Source organism: Triturus cristatus, chromosome 3_1 (assembly GCF_964204655.1).
Source record: "Triturus cristatus chromosome 3_1, aTriCri1.1, whole genome shotgun sequence".
NCBI lineage: Eukaryota > Metazoa > Chordata > Amphibia > Caudata > Salamandridae > Triturus > Triturus cristatus.
This window is the reverse complement of record NC_140583.1, coordinates 29,605,457-29,612,254: the sequence shown is the minus strand read 5'-3', so window position 1 is coordinate 29,612,254 and position 6,798 is coordinate 29,605,457. Positions and strand designations below refer to the sequence as shown.

At 57.8% G+C, this 6,798-nt stretch overlaps 1 protein-coding gene across 1 annotated transcript in view; it reads left to right on the top strand.

Moving 5' to 3' along the window:
- Nucleotides 1-1,158: 1,158 nt before the first annotated feature.
- MDK (midkine) overlaps nucleotides 1,159-6,798 on the top strand; it is a 135,590-nt gene continuing 129,950 nt past the window's right edge. The window contains exon 1 of the mRNA XM_085646683.1: nucleotides 1,159-1,404. The gene's annotated coding sequence lies outside the window, so the exon portion shown is untranslated. The remainder of the gene's footprint in view (nucleotides 1,405-6,798) is intronic.

The following is a 6,798-nucleotide window of genomic DNA, read 5'->3' as shown; positions in this document are numbered from 1 at the left end:
CAGAGCTCCGCAGTGAGACGCCTGCTCGACCTCAGAGCTCTGCAGTGAGACGCCTGCTGGGCCTTAGAGCGCTGCCGTGAGACGCCTGCTAGACCTCAGAGCTTTGCAGGGAGACGCCTGCTGGGCCTTAGAGCTCTGCAGTGAGACGCCTGCTAGACCTCAGAGCTTTGCAGTGAGACGCCTGCTGGGCCTCAGAGCTCCGCAGTGAGACGCCTGCTAGACCTCAGAGCTTTGCAGTAAGACGCCTGCTGGGCCTCAGAGCTTTGCAGTGGGACGCCTGCTCGACCTCAGAGCTCTGCAGTGAGATGCCTGCTAGACCTCAGAGCTCCGCAGTGAGATGCCTGCTAGACCTCAGAGCTGCGCAGTGAGACGCCTGCTAGACCTCAGAGCTTTGCAGGGAGACGCCTGCTGGGCCTTAGAGCTCTGCAGAGAGACGCCTGCTAGACCTCAGAGCTTTGCAGTGAGACGCCTGCTGGGCCTCAGCTCTGCAGTGAGACGCCTGCTAGACCTCGGAGCTTTGCAGGGAGACGCCTGCTGGGCCTCAGCTCCGCAGTGAGACGCCTGCTAGACCTCGGAGCTTTGCAGGGAGACGCCTGCTAGACCTCAGAGCTTTGCAGGGAGACGCCGGCTGGGCCTTAGAGCTCTGCAGTGAGACGCCTGCTAGACCTCAGATCTCCGCAGTGAGACGCCTGCTAGACCTCAGAGCTCCGCAGTGAGACGCCTGCTAGACCTCAGAGCTCTGCAGTGAGACGCCTGCTGGGCCTTAGAGCTCTGCAGAGAGACGCCTGCTAGACCTCAGAGCTCTGCAGTGAGACGCCTGCTAGACCTCAGAGCTCTGCAGTGAGACGCCTGTTAGACCTCAGAGCTCTGCAGTGAGACGCCTGCTAGACCTCAGAGCTCTGCAGTGAGACGCCTGTTAGACCTCAGCGCTCTGCAGTGAGACGCCTGCTGGGCCTCAGCTCCGCAGTGAGACGCCTGCTCACTGCTGGAGGCTGAGGAGGATTGATGCTTGTCTCTGCCGGAGGCGAGGCGGGGGAGGGGTCCTTTTGGCAAACTTTGGGAAAGCTACCTTTTGTTGGGAGCTCGACGGGGAGGAGGCTGGGGGCTGAAGAGGGCGGGGCCTGGCGTGTGATGTCAGCCTCCAAGTTAAATTGGAAAGTTTCCCTATACTTGACCAGCTTGAACTAGTTCTGTGGACACAAAGAGAGATAAGGGACTGGGAGGGACGCACAGGCAGCCGAGCAAGAGCCAGGAGTGTGGGCGTCACAAGGTCCTCGCGAGTACCTCAGGGATTACCCAAGGAGCACTAGAAGTGAAGTCTAGGCGCTTGAAGGGAGCATCGAGGCAGGAGGCAGCGGTTAGAAGCCGAAAGGAGACTGGTCGAAGACATCATCAGACAGTCAAGTAAGTGCCCGAGAGAATCGGGGTACCCGGCCACCTACAGCGAGTTCTTAGCGAGCCCTGGGAGAGAGAGAGAGCGGTGGGGTGCGGTCAGGGGACCCTACATAGGAATCTCTGAGGCAGTCTGGGGGTCTGTGTGCCCCTAGTGACCCCCTAGAATGGGAGGGGCTCAGGGTACCCACCATAGTGGTACCTGAGACTACCTCAGGATGTGTCCAGCCCCAGCGAGCCCTGAGAGACAGCCAAGGGAGGAGGGAGTGTCAAGGTTCCCGCCATAGCAGTCCCCAAGACAACCCCAACATGTGTCCGGCCCCTGCGAGCCCTGAGACAGCCGATGGAGGGAGGGGTGTCAAGGTCCCCGCTATAGCAGTACCTGACACTACCCTAAGATGTGTCCAGCCCCAGCGAGCCCTGACAAAGAGCCGGGGTGGGGGGTCAGGGCACCAACCAAGCAGTACCTGACACTACCCCCAGATGTGTCCAGCCCCAGCGAGCCCTGGGAGACAGCCGGGGGGAGGGAGAGGGGGTGTCAAAGCACCCTTCATAGCAGTACCTGACACTACCCCCAGGTGTGTCCAGCCCCAGCGAGCCCCGAGAGAGAAGGGGCGGGGAGGAGACGGTGACTCGGGGTACCTGGCCCCAGCGCGACCCGTATCTGCCCGGACTCATTCAAGTCAAGTAAACAGAAACTTTATTCGACCAAAGGCCATAAAAGTCCCAAGAACAAGGAAACGCGAATAACAATGTATCGTCTTGTACAGAGTCCTGCGCAATAGCCATTTTCCATGTAACAATTATATGATAGAATTCCATTAAAAAACATCGTGACAATTGCGGCTAATCAATCCGGACTCGTTCAACTCTGTGCCCCAGAAAGATGTGGGGTCCCAACCAGCAGTCCCGAACCCCGGCAAAGGAAGAAAAGAGGCGCAGTCTGTACCCCCCGCCCCCTGACCGAGAGGGTAGAAGTGTATCCTGCGAGCCCCACACTCTACCTCCGAGAAAGAGGGGGAAGTCAGTGTACCCTGTGAGAGGCGAGCCCCACACTCTACAACCCGAGTGAGAGAAGTGTACCTGTGAGAGGTGAGCCCCACAATCTACCTCCGAGTGAGAGAAGTGTACCTGTGAGAGGTGAGCCCCACAATCTACCCCCGAGTGAGAGAAGTGTTCCCTGTGAGAGGTGAGCCCCACAATCTACCCCCGAGTGAGAGAAGTGCACCCTGTGAGAGGTGAGCCCCACAATCTACCCCGAGTGAGAGAAGTGTACCCTGTGAGAGGTGAGCCCCACAATCTACCCCCGAGTGAGAGAAGTGCACCCTGTGAGAGGTGAGCCCCACAATCTACCCCCGAGTGAGAGAAGTGTACCCTGGGAGAGGTGAGCCCCACAATCTACCTCCGAGTGAGAGAAGTGCACCCTGTGAGAGGTGAGCCCCACAATCTACCTCCGAGTGAGAGAAGTGTACCCTGTGGGAGGTGAGCCCCACAATCTACCCCCGAGTGAGAAAAGTGTACCCTGTGGGAGGTGAGCCCCACAATCTACCCCCGAGTGAGAGAAGTGTACCCTGTGAGAGGTGAGCCCCACAATCTACCCCCGAGTGAGAGAAGTGTACCCTGTGGGAGGTGAGCCCCACAATCTACCCCCGAGTGAGAGAAGTGTACCCTGTGAGAGGTGAGCCCCACAATCTACCTCCGAGTGAGAGAAGTGCACCCTGTGAGAGGTGAGCCCCACAATCTACCTCCGAGTGAGAGAAGTGCACCCTGTGGGAGGTGAGCCCCACAATCTACCCCCGAGTGAGAGAAGTGTACCCTGTGGGAGGTGAGCCCCACAATCTACCCCCGAGTGAGAGAAGTGTACCCTGTGAGAGGTGAGCCCCACAATCTACCCCCGAGTGAGAGAAGTGTACCCTGTGAGAGGTGAGCCCCACAATCTACCTCCGAGTGAGAGAAGTGCACCCTGTGAGAGGTGAGCCCCACAATCTACCTCCGAGTGAGAGAAGTGCACCCTGTGAGAGGTGAGCCCCACAATCTACCCCCGAGTGAGAGAAGTGTACCCTGTGAGAGGTGAGCCCCACAATCTACCTCCGAGTGAGAGAAGTGCACCCTGTGAGAGGTGAGCCCCACAATCTACCCCCGAGTGAGAGAAGTGTACCCTGTGAGAGGTGAGCCCTACAATCTACCCCCGAGTGAGAGAAGTGTACCCTGTGAGAGTTGAGCCCCACAATCTACCTCCGAGTGAGAGAAGTGCACCCTGTGAGAGGTGAGCCCCACAATCTACCTCCGAGTGAGAGAAGTGCACCCTGTGGGAGGTGAGCCCCACAATCTACCCCCGAGTGAGAGAAGTGTACCCTGTGGGAGGTGAGCCCCACAATCTACCCCGAGTGAGAGAAGTGTACCCTGTGAGAGGTGAGCCCCACAATCTACCCCCGAGTGAGAGAAGTGTACCCTGTGAGAGGTGAGCCCCACAATCTACCTCCGAGTGAGAGAAGTGCACCCTGTGAGAGGTGAGCCCCACAATCTACCTCCGAGTGAGAGAAGTGCACCCTGTGAGAGGTGAGCCCCACAATCTACCCCCGAGTGAGAGAAGTGTACCCTGTGAGAGGTGAGCCCCACAATCTACCTCCGAGTGAGAGAAGTGCACCCTGTGAGAGGTGAGCCCCACAATCTACCTCCGAGTGAGAGAAGTGCACCCTGTGAGAGGTGAGCCCCACGAACTACCACCGACCCCGAGAGAGAGGGAAGTGTGCCCTGAGAGGGTCGACCCGAGAGAGAAAGAGAGCTACTGGGGGGAGGGAGGGGGGCTGCTTCCCAGCCCCCGCAGCGCCCTCGCTGATTCAGGACAGACACGTGTCGGGGGATTTAAAACGGAGCATGTGTCTACTGCACGCTGTCGTTCCGGTGAGTTCCCTCCTGACTCGAGGGGTGCTTCTGTGGGGTGGAGGCAGAGAGCTGGGGGCACCTAACATCCAGCACGGCCTCTGGGTCAGGTAAGGCCCAGACTGTCCAGAAGTGGTGGCCTCGGGGGGTCCTTCTTGGATTACACCCTTCTCCTCAGCGCCGTACCCCAGCCTGACTGCTTCGAGTCACCCCGTCTTTGACTCGTTCTCGGCTCGCCTGCCCCAAGACTGTCACATTGTTGCGCGTTGTTTGGGCCCCCTGTTTCTCGAGGTGCAGTTGTGGGCTGCTGTGGTACATTGAGTCTTCTTCACAAGCACCAGAAATACCGCCAGAAGTTGATTGGGATGTCTAAAGTTCTTCTGGGTAAATCAGGGTACTGCCCCTATCTCGATGTACTGACCGGGTACCGCTCAGCTCGTGATACAGGTGCCCCAGGTACGGTGCGTGCCTCGGAGGTCTCGGGTACTGGTAGGTGCGTGCCTCGGTGGTCGCCAAGGTACTGTGGGTGTGGGGGAGTGCGGGTACCCTCCGTGCGTGCCTCGGAGGTCTCGGGTACTGGTAGGTGCATGCCTCGGTGGTCGCCAAGATACTGTGGGTGTGGGGGAGTGCGGGTACCCTCCGTGCGTGCCTCGGAGGTCTCGGGTACTGGTAGGTGCGTGCCTTGTGGGGGGGGGGGGGGAGATAGGTAACGACCGGTGCGTGCGTCGGTGGTCGACAAGGTACTGTGGGAGCGAGTGGGTCTGCCCCTCGCGATCCTATACCCAGGATCTGGAAGAACAGGACCAGGACGCCCCCCCCCCCCCCCCAACGCTGCCTCACTTTAGGGAGCAGTTGAAGGCGCTCCTCTCCAGACAACCCTGCTTTATAATAACGCATTCACCGTCCACACTCCAGGCTCCTCTGTGTTCGGCCGATCACTGCGGCCATGTGCAGCCGGGCTGCCTTTTGGGTTGCTTCGCATGCATACATACATACATGTATACATAATGGTGGTACATACATACATACATGTATACATAATGGTGGTACGTGGTGCACTTATGGATTAAAAAATCATCACGCACTGAATTGCTTTGGGTCCATGTTCGTCCTTCCAGTGTATGTGGCAGCAGTGGCGAAGTTCTTTTCACATGTATACATACATGCATATTGTCTTGGCAACAGCAGTGCATGCGTCGGGGTTGGCCCCGGTATCATGAGGTCGGCAGTCGCTCAGGAACCCGTTGGCGTAGGTTTCTGGTGGTCTCCAGGGTACCATCTATGCTTCAAGTGTGATTCAGGATATCGTCATGCATGTGCCGGTGGTGGCCCGGGTACCAAGCAGTGCATGCGCCAGTGAGGCTCAGGTCGACCCTCTTCCCTCCCCCTCCCCTGTGCCCTCCTCTCCCATTCTTCCCCCGGCACAGTATGCCCCCCCTTCATCACTTCCCCTATCCATACCTGCCACCCCCCTTTTTAGGCCACCTCTCCTCCAACCTTCTCCCCTAGTTAACTTTCCTTACGTTTCCCTTATTCCCTCCTCTTCTCCTCTTCCCTACCCCATCCTCCCCTCGCTATGCACCCCTTTTTCTCCAGAAACCCATTGCATCTCTCTCCTTCACCTCGCTCCTACAGCAATGCTGTGCTACCCCCTTTCCCCCCTCGGTAACCCTTTCCCTCCCTCGGGCCTAGCAGAACCACTTTTCTTTCCTCAACTTCCCTATCTCCCAACCCCCTCACTCTGCCAGATACCCGCTCCCTCACAGCCACCTCACCTAGCTGACAGGACCTCTCCAACACCCTCCCCTCTTTTCCTCCCAAACCTCCTTCATTCCTATGTCTCCACACACTCCTCCCCTCTCCTTCCGCCCCACCGCCTCGCTCCTCACCTATCTCCCCCTAATGATGTCCTTAATTCCTATCCTTCTTGCAATGCCAACAAAGACAACTCTCCCTTCACCTCTGATGCACCAACGCCCGCTCTCAACCACCACCTTTCCCCACCTCTGAACCCTGTACCCCACCCCCCCTCCCGTTCCCCCACCTTTCCCTGCCTTCCACCGCCAAGTGCACCCTGTCCTGTTTCCATCGAGCCACCCAACATGCCGTGCTCTGCCTTACTCTCTCTGGAGAATAAGCTAGGCTCTCTAATCACCTCCATCTCCCAACTCGAAGCCACCATTTCACTTTTAAGCTCCAATATTTCTACTTTTCCATACACCTCAATTCCTTTGGAAAACACTCACCCTCCCACGAGATGCACCTCGCCCCCACACCCCATAATAGCCAAGCATAACCTGTCGTCTGCAAACATCACAAACTCACACAAGCCCTCGAACCCTTCTTCCACTTTCATCTCCAAGTAACCCTACTATCTACACTATTCCGACCATCTCCTCTGTCAGAACCACTCATCCACCTAAACCCTCCCGAGCGCCCTCGTATAAGTACAATATCCCTATCACCCCTCATAGCCCAAGTGCCCCCGTCACCAAAACAGTCGCAACAGAGCTGCGCTGTATG